The following is a 22,036-nucleotide window of genomic DNA, read 5'->3' as shown; positions in this document are numbered from 1 at the left end:
GTTCCCTTTGAAGACTATAGGGCCAAAGGAAATATCCTCCGATAACAAAGAGAAAGAAGCTTTCTGAGAAACTTCTTTGTGTTCTGTGAAATCATCTCACAGAGTTACAGCTTTCCCCTCAAGAACCCTTTAACTGAGACAGTTCTTGTGTATTTGGCAAAGAGATATTTGGAAGCCCATAGAGGGCTATGGTGAAAAAGGAAATATCCTCAGATGAAATCTGGAAAGAAGCTTTCTGAGAAACTGCTTAGTGTTCTGTGAATTCATCTCACAGAGTTACATATGTATTTCGTGGATCTCTTTGCTAGCCTTATTTCTGTGGAATCTGAGAAAAGATATTTCGGATCCCTATGAAGACTATAGGGCCAAAGGAAATATCCTGCGATAACAAAGAGAAAGAAGCTTTCTGAGAAACTTCTTTGTGTTCTGTGAAATCATCTCACAGAATTACAGCTTTCACCTCAAGAAGCCTTTTGCTAAGACAGTTCTCGTGGAATTGGCAAAGTGATATTTGGAAGCCCATAGAGGGCTATGGTGAAAAAGGAAATATCCTCAGATGAAATCTGGAAAGAAGCTTTCTGAGAAACTGCTTAGTGTTCTGTGAATTCATCTCACAGAGTTACATCTGTATTTCGTGGATCTCTTTGCTAGCCTTATTTCTGTGGAATCTGAGAACAGATATTTCGGATCCTTTTGAAGACTATAGAGCCAAAGGAAATATCCTCCGATAACAAAGAGAAAGAAGCTTTCTGAGAAACTTCTTTCTGTTCTGTGAAATCATCTCACAGAGTTACAGCTTTCCCCTCAAGAAGCCTTTAACTGAGACAGTTCTTGTGTAATTGGCAAAGAGATATTTGGAAGCCCATAGAGGGCTATGGTGAAAAAGGAAATATCCTCAGATGAAATCTGGAAAGAAGCATTCTGAGAAACTGCTTAGTGTTTTGTGAATTCATCTCACAGAGTTACATATGTATTTCGTGGATCTCTTTGCTAGCCTTATTTCTGTGGAATCTGAGAAAAGATATTTCGGATCCCTATGAAGACTATAGGGCCAAAGGAAATATCCTCCGATAACAAAGAGAAAGAAGCTTTCTGAGAAACTTCTTTGTGTTCTGTGAAATCATCTCACAGAGTTACAGCTTTCCCCTCAAGAAGGCTTTCGCTAAGACAGTTCTTGTGGAATTGGCAAAGTGATATTTGGAAGCCCATAGAGGGCTATGCTGAAAAAGGAAATATCCTCAGATGAAATCTGGAAAGAAGCTTTCTGAGAAACTGCTTAGTGTTCTGTGAATTCATCTCACAGAGTTACATCTGTATTTCGTGGATCTCTTTGCTAGCCTTATTTCTGTGGAAGCTGAAAACAGATATTTCGGATCCCTTTGAAGACTATAGGGCCAAAGGAAATATCCTGCGATAACAAAGAGAAAGAAGCTTTCGGAGAAACTTCTTTCTGTTCTCTGAAATCATGTCACAGAGTTACAGCTTTCCCCTCAAGAAGTCTTTCGCTAAGACAGTTCTTGTGGAATTGGCAAAGTGATATTTGTAAGCCCATAGAGGGCTATGGTGAAAAAGGAAATATCCTCAGATGATATCTGGAAAGAAGCTTTCTGAGAAACTGCTTAGTGTTCTGTTAATTCATCTCACAGAGTTACATCTGTATTTCGTGGATCTCTTTGCTAGCCTTATTTCTGTGTAATCTGAGAACAGATATTTCGGATCCCTTTGAAGACTATAGGGCCAAAGGAAATATCCTCCGATAACAAAGAGAAAGAAGCTTTCTGAGAAACTTCTTTGTGTTCTGTGAAATCATCTCACAGAGTTACAGCTTTCCCCTCCAGAAGCCTTTCGCTAGGACAGTTCTTGTGTAATTGGCAAAGAGATATTTGGAAGCCCATAGAGGGCTATGGTGAAAAAGGAAATATCCTCAGATGAAATCTGGAAAGAAGCTTTCTGAGAAACTACTTAGTGTTCTGTGAATTCATCTCACAGAGTTACATCTGTATTTCGTGGATCTCTTTGCTAGCCTTATTTCTGTGGAATCTGAGAACAGATATTTCGGATCCCTTTGAAGACTATAGGGCCAAAGGAAATATCCTGCGATAACAAAGAGAAAGAAGCTTTCTGAGAAACTTCTTTCTGTTCTGTGAAATCATCTCACAGAGTTACAGCTTTCCCCTCAAGAAGCCTTTCGCTAAGACAGTTCTTGTGGAATTGGCAAAGTGATATTTGGAAGCCCATAGAGGGCTATGGTGAAAAAGGAAATGTCCTCAGATGAAATCTGGAAAGAAGCTTTCTGAGAAACTGCTTAGTGTTCTGTGAATTCATCTCACAGAGTTACATCTGTATTTCGTGGATCTCTTTGCTAGCCTTATTTCTGTGGAATCTGAGAACAGATATTTCGGATCCCTTTGAAGACTATAGGGCCAAAGGAAATATCCTCCGATAACAAAGAGAAAGAAGCTTTCTGAGAAACTTCTTTGTGTTCTGTGAAATCATCTCACAGAGTTACAGCTTTCCCCTCAAGAACCCTTTAACTGAGACAGTTCTTGTGTAATTGGCAAAGAGATATTTGGAAGCCCATAGAGGGCTATGGTGAAAAAGGAAATATCCTCAGATGAAATCTGGAAAGAAGCTTTCTGAGAAACTGCTTAGTGTTCTGTGAATTCATCTCACAGAGTTACATATATATTTCGTGGATCTCTTTGCTAGCCTTATTTCTGTGGAATCTGAGAAAAGATATTTCGGATCCCTATGAAGACTATAGGGCCAAAGGAAATATCCTCCGATAACAAAGAGAAAGAAGCTTTCTGAGAAACTTCTTTGTGTTCTGTGAAATCATCTCACAGAGTTACAGCTTTCCCCTCAAGAAGGCTTTCGCTAAGACAGTTCTTGTGGAATTGGCAAAGTGATATTTGTAAGCCCATAGAGGGCTGTGGTGAAAAAGGAAATATCCTCAGATGAAATCTGGAAAGAAGCTTTCTGAGAAACTGCTTAGTTTTCTGTGAATTCATCTCACAGAGTTACATCTGTATTTCGTGGATCTCTTTGCTAGCCTTATTTCTGTGGAAGCTGAAAACAGATATTTCGGATCCCTTTGAAGACTATAGGGCCAAAGGAAATATCCTGCGATAACAAAGAGAAAGAAGCTTTCTGAGAAACTTCTTTCTGTTCTCTGAAATCATGTCACAGAGTTACAGCTTTCCCCTCAAGAAGCCTTTCGCTAAGACAGTTCTTGTGGAATTGGCAAAGTGATATTTTTAAGCCCATAGAGGGCTATGGTGAAAAAGGAAATATCCTCAGATGATATCTGGAAAGAAGTTTTCTGAGAAACTGCTTAGTATTCTGTGAATTCATCTCACAGAATTACATCTATATTTCGTGGATCTCTTTGCTAGCCTTATTTCAGTGGAATCTGAGAACAGATATTTCGGATCCCTTTGAAGACTATAGGGCCAAAGGAAATATCCTCCGATAACAAAGAGAAAGAAGCTTTCTGAGAAACTTCTTTGTGTTCTGTGAAATCATCTCACAGAGTTACAGCTTTCCCCTCAAGAACCCTTTAACTGAGACAGTTCTTGTGTATTTGGCTAAGAGATATTTGGAAGCCCATAGAGGGCTATGGTGAAAAAGGAAATATCCTCAGATGAAATCTGGGAAGAAGCTTTCTGAGAAACTGCTTAGTGTTCTGTGAATTCATCTCACAGAGTTACATATGTATTTCGTGGATCTCTTTGCTAGCCTTATTTCTGTGGAATCTGAGAAAAGATATTTCGGATCCCTATGAAGACTATAGGGCCAAAGGAAATATCCTCCGATAACAAAGAGAAAGAAGCTTTCTGAGAAACTTCTTTGTGTTCTGTGAAATCATCTCACAGAGTTACAGCTTTCTCCTCAAGAACCCGTTAACTGAGACAGTTCTTGTGTAATTGGCAAAGAGATATTTGGAAGCCCATAGAGGGCTATGGTGACAAAGGAAATATCCTCAGATGAAATCTGGAAAGAAGCTTTCTGAGAAACTGCTTAGTGTTCTGTGAATTCATCTCACAGAGTTACATCTGTATTTCGTGGATCTCTTTGCTAGCCTTATTTCTGTGGAATCTGAGAACAGATATTTCGGATCCCTTTGAAGACTATAGGGCCAAAGGAAATATCCTGCGATAACAAAGAGAAAGAAGCTTTCTGAGAAACTTCTTTGTGTTCTGTGAAATCATCTCACAGAATTACAGCTTTCCCCTCAAGAAGCCTTTCGCTAAGACAGTTCTTGTGGAATTGGCAAAGTGATATTTGGAAGCCCATAGAGGGCTATGGTGAAAAAGGAAATATCCTCAGATGAAATCTGGAAAGAAGCTTTCTGAGAAACTGCTTAGTGTTCTGTGAATTCATCTCACAGAGTTACATCTGTATTTCGTGGATCTCTTTGCTAGCCTTATTTCTGTGGAATCTGAGAACAGATATTTTGGATCCCTTTGAAGACTATAGGGCCAAAGGAAATATCCTGCGATAACAAAGAGAAAGAAGCTTTCTGAGAAACTTCTTTCTGTTCTCTGAAATCATGTCACAGAGTTACAGCTTTCCCTTCAAGAAGCCTTTCGCTAAGACAGTTCTTGTGGAATTGGCAAAGTGATATTTGTAAGCCCATAGAAGGCTATGGTGAAAAAGGAAATATCCTCAGATGATATCTGGAAAGAAGCTTTCTGAGAAACTGCTTAGTGTTCTGTTAATTCATCTCACAGAGTTACATCTGTATTTCGTGGATCTCTTTGCTAGCCTTATTTCTGTGTAATCTGAGAACAGATATTTCGGATCCCTTTGAAGACTATAGGGCCAAAGGAAATATCCTCCGATAACAAAGAGAAAGAAGCTTTCTGAGAAACTTCTTTGTGTTCTGTGAAATCATCTCACAGAGTTACAGCTTTCCCCTCAAGAACCCGTTAACTGAGACAGTTCTTGTGTAATTGGCAAAGAGATATTTGGAAGCCCATAGAGGGCTATGGTGAAAAAGGAAATATCCTCAGATGAAATCTGGAAAGAAGCTTTCTGAGAAACTGCTTAGTGTTCTGTGAATTCATCTCACAGAGTTACATAAGTATTTCGTGGATCTCTTTGCTAGCCTTATTTCTGTGGAATCTGAGAAAAGATATTTCGGATCCCTATGAAGACTATAGGGCCAAAGGAAATATCCTCCGATAACAAAGAGAAAGAAGCTTTCTGAGAAACTTCTTTGTGTTCTGTGAAATCATCTCACAGAGTTACAGCTTTCCCCTCCAGAAGCCTTTCGCTAGGACAGTTCTTGTGTAATTGGCAAAGAGATATTTGGAAGCCCATAGAGGGCTATGGTGAAAAAGGAAATATCCTCAATTGAAATCTGGAAAGAAGCTTTCTGAGAAACTGCTTAGTGTTCTGTGAATTCATCTCACAGAGTTACATCTGTATTTCGTGGATCTCTTTGCTAGCCTTATTTCTGTGGAATCTGAGAACAGATATTTCGGATCCCTTTGAAGACTATAGGGCCAAAGGAAATATCCTCCGATAACAAAGAGAAAGAAGTTTTCTGAGAAACTTCTTTGTGTTCTGTGAAATCATCTCACAGAATTACAGATTTCCCCTCAAGAAGCCTTTCGCTAAGACAGTTCTTGTGGAATTGGCAAAGTGATATTTGGAAGCCCATAGAGGGCTATGGTGAAAAAAGAAATATCCTCAGATGAAATCTGGAAAGAAGCTTTCTGAGAAACTGCTTAGTATTCTGTGAATTCATCTCACAGAGTTACATCTGTATTTCGTGGATCTCTTTGCTAGCCTTATTTCTGTGGAATCTGAGAACAGATATTTCGGATCCCTTTGAAGACTATAGGGCCAAAGGAAATATCCTCCGATAACAAAGAGAAAGAAGCTTTCTGAGAAACTTCTTTGTGTTCTGTGAAATCATCTCACAGAGTTACAGCTTTCCCCTCAAGAACCCTTTAACTGAGACAGTTCTTGTGTATTTGGCAAAGATATATTTGGAAGCCCATAGAGGGCTATGGTGAAAAAGGAAATATCCTCAGATGAAATCTGGAAAGAAGCTTTCTGAGAAACTGCTTAGTGTTCTGTGAATTCATCTCACAGAGTTACATATGTATTTCGTGGATCTCTTTGCTAGCCTTATTTCTGTGGAATCTGAGAAAAGATATTTCGGATCCCTATGAAGACTATAGGGCCAAAGGAAATATCCTCCGATAACAAAGAGAAAGAAACTTTCTGAGAAACTTCTTTGTGTTCTGTGAAATCATCTCACAGAGTTACAACTTTCCCCTCAAGAAGCCTTTCGCTAAGACAGTTCTTCTGGAATTGGCAAAGTGATATTTGGAAGCCCATAGAGGGCTATGGTGAAAAAGGAAATATCCTCAGATGAAATCTGGAAAGAAGCTTTCTGAGAAACTGCTTAGTGTTCTTTGAATTCATCTCACAGAGTTACATCTGTATTTCGTGGATCTCTTTGCTAGCCTTATTTCTGTGGAATCTGAGAACAGATATTTTGGATCCCTTTGAAGACTATAGGGCCAAAGGAAATATCCTGCGATAACAAAGAGAAAGAAGCTTTCTGAGAAACTTCTTTCTGTTCTCTGAAATCATGTCACAGAGTTACAGCTTTCCCCTCAAGAAGCCTTTCGCTAAGACAGTTCTTGTGGAATTGGCAAAGTGATATTTGGAAGCCCATAGAGGGCTATGGTGAAAAAGGAAATATCCTCAGATGAAATCTGGAAAGAAGCTTTCTGAGAAACTGCTTAGTGTTCTGTGAATTCATCTCACAGAGTTACATCTGTATTTCGTGGATCTCTTTGCTAGCCTTATTTCTGTGGAATCTGAGAACAGATATTTCGGATCCTTTTGAAGACTATAGAGCCAAAGGAAATATCCTCCGATAACAAAGAGAAAGAAGCTTTCTGAGAAACTTCTTTCTGTTCTGTGAAATCATCTCACAGAGTTACAGCTTTCCCCTCAAGAAGCCTTTAACTGAGACAGTTCTTGTGTAATTGGCAAAGAGATATTTGGAAGCCCAAAGAGGGCTATGGTGAAAAAGGAAATATCCTCAGATGAAATCTGGAAAGAAGCATTCTGAGAAACTGCTTAGTGTTCTGTGAATTCATCTCACAGAGTTACATATGTATTTCGTGGATCTCTTTGCTAGCCTTATTTCTGTGGAATCTGAGAAAAGATATTTCGGATCCCTATGAAGACTATAGGGCCAAAGGAAATATCCTCCGATAACAAAGAGAAAGAAGCTTTCTGAGAAACTTCTTTGTGTTCTGTGAAATCATCTCACAGAGTTACAGCTTTCCCCTCAAGAAGGCTTTCGCTAAGAGAGTTCTTGTGGAATTGGCAAAGTGATATTTGGAAGCCCATAGAGGGCTATGCTGAAAAAGGAAATATCCTCAGATGAAATCTGGAAAGAAGCTTTCAGAGAAACTGCTTAGTGTTCTGTGAATTCATCTCACAGAGTTACATCTGTATTTCGTGGATCTCTTTGCTAGCCTTATTTCTGTGGAAGCTGAAAACAGATATTTCGGATCCCTTTGAAGACTATAGGGCCAAAGGAAATATCCTGCGATAACAAAGAGAAAGAAGCTTTCGGAGAAACTTCTTTCTGTTCTCTGAAATCATGTCACAGAGTTACAGCTTTCCCCTCAAGAAGCCTTTCGCTAAGACAGTTCTTGTGGAATTGGCAAAGTGATATTTGGAAGCCCATAGAGGGCTATGGTGAAAAAGGAAATATCCTCAGATGAAATCTGGAAAGAAGCTTTCTGAGAAACTGCTTAGTGTTCTGTGAATTCATCTCACAGAGTTACATCTGTATTTCGTGGATCTCTTTGCTAGCCTTATTTCTGTGGAATCTGAGAACAGATATTTCGGATCCTTTTGAAGACTATAGAGCCAAAGGAAATATCCTCCGATAACAAAGAGAAAGAAGCTTTCTGAGAAACTTCTTTCTGTTCTGTGAAATCATCTCACAGAGTTACAGCTTTCCCCTCAAGAAGCCTTTAACTGAGACAGTTCTTGTGTAATTGGCAAAGAGATATTTGGAAGCCCAAAGAGGGCTATGGTGAAAAAGGAAATATCCTCAGATGAAATCTGGAAAGAAGCATTCTGAGAAACTGCTTAGTGTTCTGTGAATTCATCTCACAGAGTTACATATGTATTTCGTGGATCTCTTTGCTAGCCTTATTTCTGTGGAATCTGAGAAAAGATATTTCGGATCCCTATGAAGACTATAGGGCCAAAGGAAATATCCTCCGATAACAAAGAGAAAGAAGCTTTCTGAGAAACTTCTTTGTGTTCTGTGAAATCATCTCACAGAGTTACAGCTTTCCCCTCAAGAAGGCTTTCGCTAAGAGAGTTCTTGTGGAATTGGCAAAGTGATATTTGGAAGCCCATAGAGGGCTATGCTGAAAAAGGAAATATCCTCAGATGAAATCTGGAAAGAAGCTTTCAGAGAAACTGCTTAGTGTTCTGTGAATTCATCTCACAGAGTTACATCTGTATTTCGTGGATCTCTTTGCTAGCCTTATTTCTGTGGAAGCTGAAAACAGATATTTCGGATCCCTTTGAAGACTATAGGGCCAAAGGAAATATCCTGCGATAACAAAGAGAAAGAAGCTTTCGGAGAAACTTCTTTCTGTTCTCTGAAATCATGTCACAGAGTTACAGCTTTCCCCTCAAGAAGTCTTTCGCTAAGACAGTTCTTGTGGAATTGGCAAAGTGATATTTGTAAGCCCATAGAGGGCTATGGTGAAAAAGGAAATATCCTCAGATGATATCTGGAAAGAAGCTTTCTGAGAAACTGCTTAGTGTTCTGTTAATTCATCTCACAGAGTTACATCTGTATTTCGTGGATCTCTTTGCTAGCCTTATTTATGTGTAATCTGAGAACAGATATTTCGGATCCCTTTGAAGACTATAGGGCCAAAGGAAATATCCTCCGATAACAAAGAGAAAGAAGCTTTCTGAGAAACTTCTTTGTGTTCTGTGAAATCATCTCACAGAGTTACAGCTTTCCCCTCCAGAAGCCTTTCGCTAGGACAGTTCTTGTGTAATTGGCAAAGAGATATTTGGAAGCCCATAGAGGGCTATGGTGAAAAAGGAAATATCCTCAGATGAAATCTGGAAAGAAGCTTTCTGAGAAACTACTTAGTGTTCTGTGAATTCATCTCACAGAGTTACATCTGTATTTCGTGGATCTCTTTGCTAGCCTTATTTCTGTGGAATCTGAGAACAGATATTTCGGATCCCTTTGAAGACTATAGGGCCAAAGGAAATATCCTGCGATAACAAAGAGAAAGAAGCTTTCTGAGAAACTTCTTTCTGTTCTGTGAAATCATCTCACAGAGTTACAGCTTTCCCCTCAAGAAGCCTTTCGCTAAGACAGTTCTTGTGGAATTGGCAAAGTGTTATTTGGAAGCCCATAGAGGGCTATGGTGAAAAAGGAAATGTCCTCAGATGAAATCTGGAAAGAAGCTTTCTGAGAAACTGCTTAGTGTTCTGTGAATTCATCTCACAGAGTTACATCTGTATTTCGTGGATCTCTTTGCTAGCCTTATTTCTGTGGAATCTGAGAACAGATATTTCGGATCCCTTTGAAGACTATAGGGCCAAAGGAAATATCCTCCGATAACAAAGAGAAAGAAGCTTTCTGAGAAACTTCTTTGTGTTCTGTGAAATCATCTCACAGAGTTACAGCTTTCCCCTCAAGAACCCTTTAACTGAGACAGTTCTTGTGTAATTGGCAAAGAGATATTTGGAAGCCCATAGAGGGCTATGGTGAAAAAGGAAATATCCTCAGATGAAATCTGGAAAGAAGCTTTCTGAGATACTGCTTAGTGTTCTGTGAATTCATCTCACAGAGTTACATATATATTTCGTGGATCTCTTTGCTAGCCTTATTTCTGTGGAATCTGAGAAAAGATATTTCGGATCCCTATGAAGACTATAGGGCCAAAGGAAATATCCTCCGATAACAAAGAGAAAGAAGCTTTCTGAGAAACTTCTTTGTGTTCTGTGAAATCATCTCACAGAGTTACAGCTTTCCCCTCAAGAAGGCTTTCGCTAAGACAGTTCTTGTGGAATTGGCAAAGTGATATTTGGAAGCCCATAGAGGGCTATGGTGAAAAAGGAAATATCCTCAGATGAAATCTGGAAAGAAGCTTTCTGAGAAACTGCTTAGTTTTCTGTGAATTCATCTCACAGAGTTACATCTGTATTTCGTGGATCTCTTTGCTAGCCTTATTTCTGTGGAAGCTGAAAACAGATATTTCGGATCCCTTTGAAGACTATAGGGCCAAAGGAAATATCCTGCGATAACAAAGAGAAAGAAGCTTTCTGAGAAACTTCTTTCTGTTCTCTGAAATCATGTCACAGAGTTACAGCTTTCCCCTCAAGAAGCCTTTCGCTAAGACAGTTCTTGTGGAATTGGCAAAGTGATATTTTTAAGCCCATAGAGGGCTATGGTGAAAAAGGAAATATCCTCAGATGATATCTGGAAAGAAGTTTTCTGAGAAACTGCTTAGTATTCTGTGAATTCATCTCACAGAATTACATCTATATTTCGTGGATCTCTTTGCTAGCCTTATTTCAGTGGAATCTGAGAACAGATATTTCGGATCCCTTTGAAGACTATAGGGCCAAAGGAAATATCCTCCGATAACAAAGAGAAAGAAGCTTTCTGAGAAACTTCTTTGTGTTCTGTGAAATCATCTCACAGAGTTACAGCTTTCCCCTCAAGAACCCTTTAACTGAGACAGTTCTTGTGTATTTGGCTAAGAGATATTTGGAAGCCCATAGAGGGCTATGGTGAAAAAGGAAATATCCTCAGATGAAATCTGGGAAGAAGCTTTCTGAGAAACTGCTTAGTGTTCTGTGAATTCATCTCACAGAGTTACATATGTATTTCGTGGATCTCTTTGCTAGCCTTATTTCTGTGGAATCTGAGAAAAGATATTTCGGATCCCTATGAAGACTATAGGGCCAAAGGAAATATCCTCCGATAACAAAGAGAAAGAAGCTTTCTGAGAAACTTCTTTGTGTTCTGTGAAATCATCTCACAGAGTTACAGCTTTCTCCTCAAGAACCCGTTAACTGAGACAGTTCTTGTGTAATTGGCAAAGAGATATTTGAAAGCCCATAGAGGGCTATGGTGACAAAGGAAATATCCTCAGATGAAATCTGGAAAGAAGCTTTCTGAGAAACTGCTTAGTGTTCTGTGAATTCATCTCACAGAGTTACATCTGTATTTCGTGGATCTCTTTGCTAGCCTTATTTCTGTGGAATCTGAGAACAGATATTTCGGATCCCTTTGAAGACTATAGGGCCAAAGGAAATATCCTGCGATAACAAAGAGAAAGAAGCTTTCTGAGAAACTTCTTTGTGTTCTGTGAAATCATCTCACAGAATTACAGCTTTCCCCTCAAGAAGCCTTTCGCTAAGACAGTTCTTGTGGAATTGGCAAAGTGATATTTGGAAGCCCATAGAGGGCTATGGTGAAAAAGGAAATATCCTCAGATGAAATCTGGAAAGAAGCTTTCTGAGAAACTGCTTAGTGTTCTGTGAATTCATCTCACAGAGTTACATCTGTATTTCGTGGATCTCTTTGCTAGCCTTATTTCTGTGGAATCTGAGAACAGATATTTTGGATCCCTTTGAAGACTATAGGGCCAAAGGAAATATCCTGCGATAACAAAGAGAAAGAAGCTTTCTGAGAAACTTCTTTCTGTTCTCCGAAATCATGTCACAGAGTTACAGCTTTCCCTTCAAGAAGCCTTTCGCTAAGACAGTTCTTGTGGAATTGGCAAAGTGATATTTGTAAGCCCATAGAAGGCTATGGTGAAAAAGGAAATATCCTCAGATGATATCTGGAAAGAAGCTTTCTGAGAAACTGCTTAGTGTTCTGTTAATTCATCTCACAGAGTTACATCTGTATTTCGTGGATCTCTTTGCTAGCCTTATTTCTGTGTAATCTGAGAACAGATATTTCGGATCCCTTTGAAGACTATAGGGCCAAAGGAAATATCCTCCGATAACAAAGAGAAAGAAGCTTTCTGAGAAACTTCTTTGTGTTCTGTGAAATCATCTCACAGAGTTACAGCTTTCCCCTCAAGAACCCGTTAACTGAGACAGTTCTTGTGTAATTGGCAAAGAGATATTTGGAAGCCCATAGAGGGCTATGGTGAAAAAGGAAATATCCTCAGATGAAATCTGGAAAGAAGCTTTCTGAGAAACTGCTTAGTGTTCTGTGAATTCATCTCACAGAGTTACATAAGTATTTCGTGGATCTCTTTGCTAGCCTTATTTCTGTGGAATCTGAGAAAAGATATTTCGGATCCCTATGAAGACTATAGGGCCAAAGGAAATATCCTCCGATAACAAAGAGAAAGAAGCTTTCTGAGAAACTTCTTTGTGTTCTGTGAAATCATCTCACAGAGTTACAGCTTTCCCCTCCAGAAGCCTTTCGCTAGGACAGTTCTTGTGTAATTGGCAAAGAGATATTTGGAAGCCCATAGAGGGCTATGGTGAAAAAGGAAATATCCTCAATTGAAATCTGGAAAGAAGCTTTCTGAGAAACTGCTTAGTGTTCTGTGAATTCATCTCACAGAGTTACATCTGTATTTCGTGGATCTCTTTGCTAGCCTTATTTCTGTGGAATCTGAGAACAGATATTTCGGATCCGTTTGAAGACTTTAGGGCCAAAGGAAATATCCTCCGATAACAAAGAGAAAGAAGTTTTCTGAGAAACTTCTTTGTGTTCTGTGAAATCATCTCACAGAATTACAGATTTCCCCTCAAGAAGCCTTTCGCTAAGACAGTTCTTGTGGAATTGGCAAAGTGATATTTGGAAGCCCATAGAGGGCTATGGTGAAAAAAGAAATATCCTCAGATGAAATCTGGAAAGAAGCTTTCTGAGAAACTGCTTAGTATTCTGTGAATTCATCTCACAGAGTTACATCTGTATTTCGTGGATCTCTTTGCTAGCCTTATTTCTGTGGAATCTGAGAACAGATATTTCGGATCCCTTTGAAGACTATAGGGCCAAAGGAAATATCCTCCGATAACAAAGAGAAAGAAGCTTTCTGAGAAACTTCTTTGTGTTCTGTGAAATCATCTCACAGAGTTACAGCTTTCCCCTCAAGAACCCTTTAACTGAGACAGTTCTTGTGTATTTGGCAAAGATATATTTGGAAGCCCATAGAGGGCTATGGTGAAAAAGGAAATATCCTCAGATGAAATCTGGAAAGAAGCTTTCTGAGAAACTGCTTAGTGTTCTGTGAATTCATCTCACAGAGTTACATATGTATTTCGTGGATCTCTTTGCTAGCCTTATTTCTGTGGAATCTGAGAAAAGATATTTCGGATCCCTATGAAGACTATAGGGCCAAAGGAAATATCCTCCGATAACAAAGAGAAAGAAACTTTCTGAGAAACTTCTTTGTGTTCTGTGAAATCATCTCACAGAGTTACAACTTTCCCCTCAAGAAGCCTTTCGCTAAGACAGTTCTTGTGGAATTGGCAAAGTGATATTTGGAAGCCCATAGAGGGCTATGATGAAAAAGGAAATATCCTCAGATGAAATCTGGAAAGAAGCTTTCAGAGAAACTGCTTAGTGTTCTGTGAATTCATCTCACAGAGTTACATCTGTATTTCGTGGATCTCTTTGCTAGCCTTATTTCTGTGGAAGCTGAAAACAGATATTTCGGATCCCTTTGAAGACTATAGGGCCAAAGGAAATATCCTGCGATAACAAAGAGAAAGAAGCTTTCGGAGAAACTTCTTTCTGTTCTCTGAAATCATGTCACAGAGTTACAGCTTTCCCCTCAAGAAGTCTTTCGCTAAGACAGTTCTTGTGGAATTGGCAAAGTGATATTTGTAAGCCCATAGAGGGCTATGGTGAAAAAGGAAATATCCTCAGATGATATCTGGAAAGAAGCTTTCTGAGAAACTGCTTAGTGTTCTGTTAATTCATCTCACAGAGTTACATCTGTATTTCGTGGATCTCTTTGCTAGCCTTATTTATGTGTAATCTGAGAACAGATATTTCGGATCCCTTTGAAGACTATAGGGCCAAAGGAAATATCCTCCGATAACAAAGAGAAAGAAGCTTTCTGAGAAACTTCTTTGTGTTCTGTGAAATCATCTCACAGAGTTACAGCTTTCCCCTCCAGAAGCCTTTCGCTAGGACAGTTCTTGTGTAATTGGCAAAGAGATATTTGGAAGCCCATAGAGGGCTATGGTGAAAAAGGAAATATCCTCAGATGAAATCTGGAAAGAAGCTTTCTGAGAAACTACTTAGTGTTCTGTGAATTCATCTCACAGAGTTACATCTGTATTTCGTGGATCTCTTTGCTAGCCTTATTTCTGTGGAATCTGAGAACAGATATTTCGGATCCCTTTGAAGACTATAGGGCCAAAGGAAATATCCTGCGATAACAAAGAGAAAGAAGCTTTCTGAGAAACTTCTTTCTGTTCTGTGAAATCATCTCACAGAGTTACAGCTTTCCCCTCAAGAAGCCTTTCGCTAAGACAGTTCTTGTGGAATTGGCAAAGTGTTATTTGGAAGCCCATAGAGGGCTATGGTGAAAAAGGAAATGTCCTCAGATGAAATCTGGAAAGAAGCTTTCTGAGAAACTGCTTAGTGTTCTGTGAATTCATCTCACAGAGTTACATCTGTATTTCGTGGATCTCTTTGCTAGCCTTATTTCTGTGGAATCTGAGAACAGATATTTCGGATCCCTTTGAAGACTATAGGGCCAAAGGAAATATCCTCCGATAACAAAGAGAAAGAAGCTTTCTGAGAAACTTCTTTGTGTTCTGTGAAATCATCTCACAGAGTTACAGCTTTCCCCTCAAGAACCCTTTAACTGAGACAGTTCTTGTGTAATTGGCAAAGAGATATTTGGAAGCCCATAGAGGGCTATGGTGAAAAAGGAAATATCCTCAGATGAAATCTGGAAAGAAGCTTTCTGAGATACTGCTTAGTGTTCTGTGAATTCATCTCACAGAGTTACATATATATTTCGTGGATCTCTTTGCTAGCCTTATTTCTGTGGAATCTGAGAAAAGATATTTCGGATCCCTATGAAGACTATAGGGCCAAAGGAAATATCCTCCGATAACAAAGAGAAAGAAGCTTTCTGAGAAACTTCTTTGTGTTCTGTGAAATCATCTCACAGAGTTACAGCTTTCCCCTCAAGAAGGCTTTCGCTAAGACAGTTCTTGTGGAATTGGCAAAGTGATATTTGGAAGCCCATAGAGGGCTATGGTGAAAAAGGAAATATCCTCAGATGAAATCTGGAAAGAAGCTTTCTGAGAAACTGCTTAGTTTTCTGTGAATTCATCTCACAGAGTTACATCTGTATTTCGTGGATCTCTTTGCTAGCCTTATTTCTGTGGAAGCTGAAAACAGATATTTCGGATCCCTTTGAAGACTATAGGGCCAAAGGAAATATCCTGCGATAACAAAGAGAAAGAAGCTTTCTGAGAAACTTCTTTCTGTTCTCTGAAATCATGTCACAGAGTTACAGCTTTCCCCTCAAGAAGCCTTTCGCTAAGACAGTTCTTGTGGAATTGGCAAAGTGATATTTGTAAGCCCATAGAGGGTTATGGTGAAAAAGGAAATATCCTCAGATGATATCTGGAAAGAAGTTTTCTGAGAAACTGCTTAGTATTCTGTGAATTCATCTCACAGAATTACATCTGTATTTCGTGGATCTCTTTGCTAGCCTTATTTCAGTGGAATCTGAGAACAGATATTTCGGTTCCCTTTGAAGACTATAGGGCCAAAGGAAATATCCTCCGATAACAAAGAGAAAGAAGCTTTCTGAGAAACTTCTTTGTGTTCTGTGAAATCATCTCACAGAGTTACAGCTTTCCCCTCAAGAACCCTTTAACTGAGACAGTTCTTGTGTATTTGGCAAAGAGATATTTGGAAGCCCATAGAGGGCTATGGTGAAAAAGGAAATATCCTCAGATGAAATCTGGAAAGAAGCTTTCTGAGAAACTGCTTAGTGTTCTGTGAATTCATCTCACAGAGTTACATATGTATTTCGTGGATCTCTTTGCTAGCCTTATTTCTGTGGAATCTGAGAAAAGATATTTCGGATCCCTATGAAGACTATAGGGCCAAAGGAAATATCCTGCGATAACAAAGAGAAAGAAGCTTTCTGAGAAACTTCTTTGTGTTCTGTGAAATCATCTCACAGAATTACAGCTTTCACCTCAAGAAGCCTTTTGCTAAGACAGTTCTCGTGGAATTGGCAAAGTGATATTTGGAAGCCCATAGAGGGCTATGGTGAAAAAGGAAATATCCTCAGATGAAATCTGGAAAGAAGCTTTCTGAGAAACTGCTTAGTGTTCTGTGAATTCATCTCACAGAGTTACATCTGTATTTCGTGGATCTCTTTGCTAGCCTTATTTCTGTGGAATCTGAGAACAGATATTTCGGATCCTTTTGAAGACTATAGAGCCAAAGGAAATATCCTCCGATAACAAAGAGAAAGAAGCTTTCTGAGAAACTTCTTTCTGTTCTGTGAAATCATCTCACAGAGTTACAGCTTTCCCCTCAAGAAGCCTTTAACTGAGACAGTTCTTGTGTAATTGGCAAAGAGATATTTGGAAGCCCATAGAGGGCTATGGTGAAAAAGGAAATATCCTCAGATGAAATCTGGAAAGAAGCATTCTGAGAAACTGCTTAGTGTTTTGTGAATTCATCTCACAGAGTTACATATGTATTTCGTGGATCTCTTTGCTAGCCTTATTTCTGTGGAATCTGAGAAAAGATATTTCGGATCCCTATGAAGACTATAGGGCCAAAGGAAATATCCTCCGATAACAAAGAGAAAGAAGCTTTCTGAGAAACTTCTTTGTGTTCTGTGAAATCATCTCACAGAGTTACAGCTTTCCCCTCAAGAAGGCTTTCGCTAAGACAGTTCTTGTGGAATTGGCAAAGTGATATTTGGAAGCCCATAGAGGGCTATGCTGAAAAAGGAAATATCCTCAGATGAAATCTGGAAAGAAGCTTTCTGAGAAACTGCTTAGTGTTCTGTGAATTCATCTCACAGAGTTACATCTGTATTTCGTGGATCTCTTTGCTAGCCTTATTTCTGTGGAAGCTGAAAACAGATATTTCGGATCCCTTTGAAGACTATAGGGCCAAAGGAAATATCCTGCGATAACAAAGAGAAAGAAGCTTTCGGAGAAACTTCTTTCTGTTCTCTGAAATCATGTCACAGAGTTACAGCTTTCCCCTCAAGAAGTCTTTCGCTAAGACAGTTCTTGTGGAATTGGCAAAGTGATATTTGTAAGCCCATAGAGGGCTATGGTGAAAAAGGAAATATCCTCAGATGATATCTGGAAAGAAGCTTTCTGAGAAACTGCTTAGTGTTCTGTTAATTCATCTCACAGAGTTACATCTGTATTTCGTGGATCTCTTTGCTAGCCTTATTTCTGTGTAATCTGAGAACAGATATTTCGGATCCCTTTGAAGACTATAGGGCCAAAGGAAATATCCTCCGATAACAAAGAGAAAGAAGCTTTCTGAGAAACTTCTTTGTGTTCTGTGAAATCATCTCACAGAGTTACAGCTTTCCCCTCCAGAAGCCTTTCGCTAGGACAGTTCTTGTGTAATTGGCAAAGAGATATTTGGAAGCCCATAGAGGGCTATGGTGAAAAAGGAAATATCCTCAGATGAAATCTGGAAAGAAGCTTTCTGAGAAACTACTTAGTGTTCTGTGAATTCATCTCACAGAGTTACATCTGTATTTCGTGGATCTCTTTGCTAGCCTTATTTCTGTGGAATCTGAGAACAGATATTTCGGATCCCTTTGAAGACTATAGGGCCAAAGGAAATATCCTGCGATAACAAAGAGAAAGAAGCTTTCTGAGAAACTTCTTTCTGTTCTGTGAAATCATCTCACAGAGTTACAGCTTTCCCCTCAAGAAGCCTTTCGCTAAGACAGTTCTTGTGGAATTGGCAAAGTGATATTTGGAAGCCCATAGAGGGCTATGGTGAAAAAGGAAATGTCCTCAGATGAAATCTGGAAAGAAGCTTTCTGAGAAACTGCTTAGTGTTCTGTGAATTCATCTCACAGAGTTACATCTGTATTTCGTGGATCTCTTTGCTAGCCTTATTTCTGTGGAATCTGAGAACAGATATTTCGGATCCCTTTGAAGACTATAGGGCCAAAGGAAATATCCTCCGATAACAAAGAGAAAGAAGCTTTCTGAGAAACTTCTTTGTGTTCTGTGAAATCATCTCACAGAGTTACAGCTTTCCCCTCAAGAACCCTTTAACTGAGACAGTTCTTGTGTAATTGGCAAAGAGATATTTGGAAGCCCATAGAGGGCTATGGTGAAAAAGGAAATATCCTCAGATGAAATCTGGAAAGAAGCTTTCTGAGAAACTGCTTAGTGTTCTGTGAATTCATCTCACAGAGTTACATATATATTTCGTGGATCTCTTTGCTAGCCTTATTTCTGTGGAATCTGAGAAAAGATATTTCGGATCCCTATGAAGACTATAGGGCCAAAGGAAATATCCTCCGATAACAAAGAGAAAGAAGCTTTCTGAGAAACTTCTTTGTGTTCTGTGAAATCATCTCACAGAGTTACAGCTTTCCCCTCAAGAAGGCTTTCGCTAAGACAGTTCTTGTGGAATTGGCAAAGTGATATTTGTAAGCCCATAGAGGGCTGTGGTGAAAAAGGAAATATCCTCAGATGAAATCTGGAAAGAAGCTTTCTGAGAAACTGCTTAGTTTTCTGTGAATTCATCTCACAGAGTTACATCTGTATTTCGTGGATCTCTTTGCTAGCCTTATTTCTGTGGAAGCTGAAAACAGATATTTCGGATCCCTTTGAAGACTATAGGGCCAAAGGAAATATCCTGCGATAACAAAGAGAAAGAAGCTTTCTGAGAAACTTCTTTCTGTTCTCTGAAATCATGTCACAGAGTTACAGCTTTCCCCTCAAGAAGCCTTTCGCTAAGACAGTTCTTGTGGAATTGGCAAAGTGATATTTTTAAGCCCATAGAGGGCTATGGTGAAAAAGGAAATATCCTCAGATGATATCTGGAAAGAAGTTTTCTGAGAAACTGCTTAGTATTCTGTGAATTCATCTCACAGAATTACATCTATATTTCGTGGATCTCTTTGCTAGCCTTATTTCAGTGGAATCTGAGAACAGATATTTCGGATCCCTTTGAAGACTATAGGGCCAAAGGAAATATCCTCCGATAACAAAGAGAAAGAAGCTTTCTGAGAAACTTCTTTGTGTTCTGTGAAATCATCTCACAGAGTTACAGCTTTCCCCTCAAGAACCCTTTAACTGAGACAGTTCTTGTGTATTTGGCTAAGAGATATTTGGAAGCCCATAGAGGGCTATGGTGAAAAAGGAAATATCCTCAGATGAAATCTGGGAAGAAGCTTTCTGAGAAACTGCTTAGTGTTCTGTGAATTCATCTCACAGAGTTACATATGTATTTCGTGGATCTCTTTGCTAGCCTTATTTCTGTGGAATCTGAGAAAAGATATTTCGGATCCCTATGAAGACTATAGGGCCAAAGGAAATATCCTCCGATAACAAAGAGAAAGAAGCTTTCTGAGAAACTTCTTTGTGTTCTGTGAAATCATCTCACAGAGTTACAGCTTTCTCCTCAAGAACCCGTTAACTGAGACAGTTCTTGTGTAATTGGCAAAGAGATATTTGGAAGCCCATAGAGGGCTATGGTGACAAAGGAAATATCCTCAGATGAAATCTGGAAAGAAGCTTTCTGAGAAACTGCTTAGTGTTCTGTGAATTCATCTCACAGAGTTACATCTGTATTTCGTGGATCTCTTTGCTAGCCTTATTTCTGTGGAATCTGAGAACAGATATTTCGGATCCCTTTGAAGACTATAGGGCCAAAGGAAATATCCTGCGATAACAAAGAGAAAGAAGCTTTCTGAGAAACTTCTTTGTGTTCTGTGAAATCATCTCACAGAATTACAGCTTTCCCCTCAAGAAGCCTTTCGCTAAGACAGTTCTTGTGGAATTGGCAAAGTGATATTTGGAAGCCCATAGAGGGCTATGGTGAAAAAGGAAATATCCTCAGATGAAATCTGGAAAGAAGCTTTCTGAGAAACTGCTTAGTGTTCTGTGAATTCATCTCACAGAGTTACATCTGTATTTCGTGGATCTCTTTGCTAGCCTTATTTCTGTGGAATCTGAGAACAGATATTTTGGATCCCTTTGAAGACTATAGGGCCAAAGGAAATATCCTGCGATAACAAAGAGAAAGAAGCTTTCTGAGAAACTTCTTTCTGTTCTCTGAAATCATGTCACAGAGTTACAGCTTTCCCTTCAAGAAGCCTTTCGCTAAGACAGTTCTTGTGGAATTGGCAAAGTGATATTTGTAAGCCCATAGAAGGCTATGGTGAAAAAGGAAATATCCTCAGATGATATCTGGAAAGAAGCTTTCTGAGAAACTGCTTAGTGTTCTGTTAATTCATCTCACAGAGTTACATCTGTATTTCGTGGATCTCTTTGCTAGCCTTATTTCTGTGTAATCTGAGAACAGATATTTCGGATCCCTTTGAAGACTATAGGGCCAAAGGAAATATCCTCCGATAACAAAGAGAAAGAAGCTTTCTGAGAAACTTCTTTGTGTTCTGTGAAATCATCTCACAGAGTTACAGCTTTCCCCTCAAGAACCCGTTAACTGAGACAGTTCTTGTGTAATTGGCAAAGAGATATTTGGAAGCCCATAGAGGGCTATGGTGAAAAAGGAAATATCCTCAGATGAAATCTGGAAAGAAGCTTTCTGAGAAACTGCTTAGTGTTCTGTGAATTCATCTCACAGAGTTACATAAGTATTTCGTGGATCTCTTTGCTAGCCTTATTTCTGTGGAATCTGAGAAAAGATATTTCGGATCCCTATGAAGACTATAGGGCCAAAGGAAATATCCTCCGATAACAAAGAGAAAGAAGCTTTCTGAGAAACTTCTTTGTGTTCTGTGAAATCATCTCACAGAGTTACAGCTTTCCCCTCCAGAAGCCTTTCGCTAGGACAGTTCTTGTGTAATTGGCAAAGAGATATTTGGAAGCCCATAGAGGGCTATGGTGAAAAAGGAAATATCCTCAATTGAAATCTGGAAAGAAGCTTTCTGAGAAACTGCTTAGTGTTCTGTGAATTCATCTCACAGAGTTACATCTGTATTTCGTGGATCTCTTTGCTAGCCTTATTTCTGTGGAATCTGAGAACAGATATTTCGGATCCCTTTGAAGACTATAGGGCCAAAGGAAATATCCTCCGATAACAAAGAGAAAGAAGTTTTCTGAGAAACTTCTTTGTGTTCTGTGAAATCATCTCACAGAATTACAGATTTCCCCTCAAGAAGCCTTTCGCTAAGACAGTTCTTGTGGAATTGGCAAAGTGATATTTGGAAGCCCATAGAGGGCTATGGTGAAAAAAGAAATATCCTCAGATGAAATCTGGAAAGAAGCTTTCTGAGAAACTGCTTAGTATTCTGTGAATTCATCTCACAGAGTTACATCTGTATTTCGTGGATCTCTTTGCTAGCCTTATTTCTGTGGAATCTGAGAACAGATATTTCGGATCCCTTTGAAGACTATAGGGCCAAAGGAAATATCCTCCGATAACAAAGAGAAAGAAGCTTTCTGAGAAACTTCTTTGTGTTCTGTGCAATCATCTCACAGAGTTACAGCTTTCCCCTCAAGAACCCTTTAACTGAGACAGTTCTTGTGTAATTGGCAAAGAGATATTTGGAAGCCCATAGAGGGCTATGGTGAAAAAGGAAATATCCTCAGATGAAATCTGGAAAGAAGCTTTCTGAGAAACTGCTTAGTGTTCTGTGAATTCATCTCACAGAGTTGCATATATATTTCGTGGATCTCTTTGCTAGCCTTATTTCTGTGGAATCTGAGAAAAGATATTTCGGATCCCTATGAAGACTATAGGGCCAAAGGAAATATCCTCCGATAACAAAGAGAAAGAAGCTTTCTGAGAAACTTCTTTGTGTTC

The sequence above is a fragment of the Macaca nemestrina genome, chromosome 4, assembly GCF_043159975.1.
Source record: "Macaca nemestrina isolate mMacNem1 chromosome 4, mMacNem.hap1, whole genome shotgun sequence".
In the NCBI taxonomy this organism is placed as follows: Eukaryota; Metazoa; Chordata; class Mammalia; order Primates; family Cercopithecidae; genus Macaca; species Macaca nemestrina.
Note: the sequence above shows the minus strand (reverse complement) of the source record.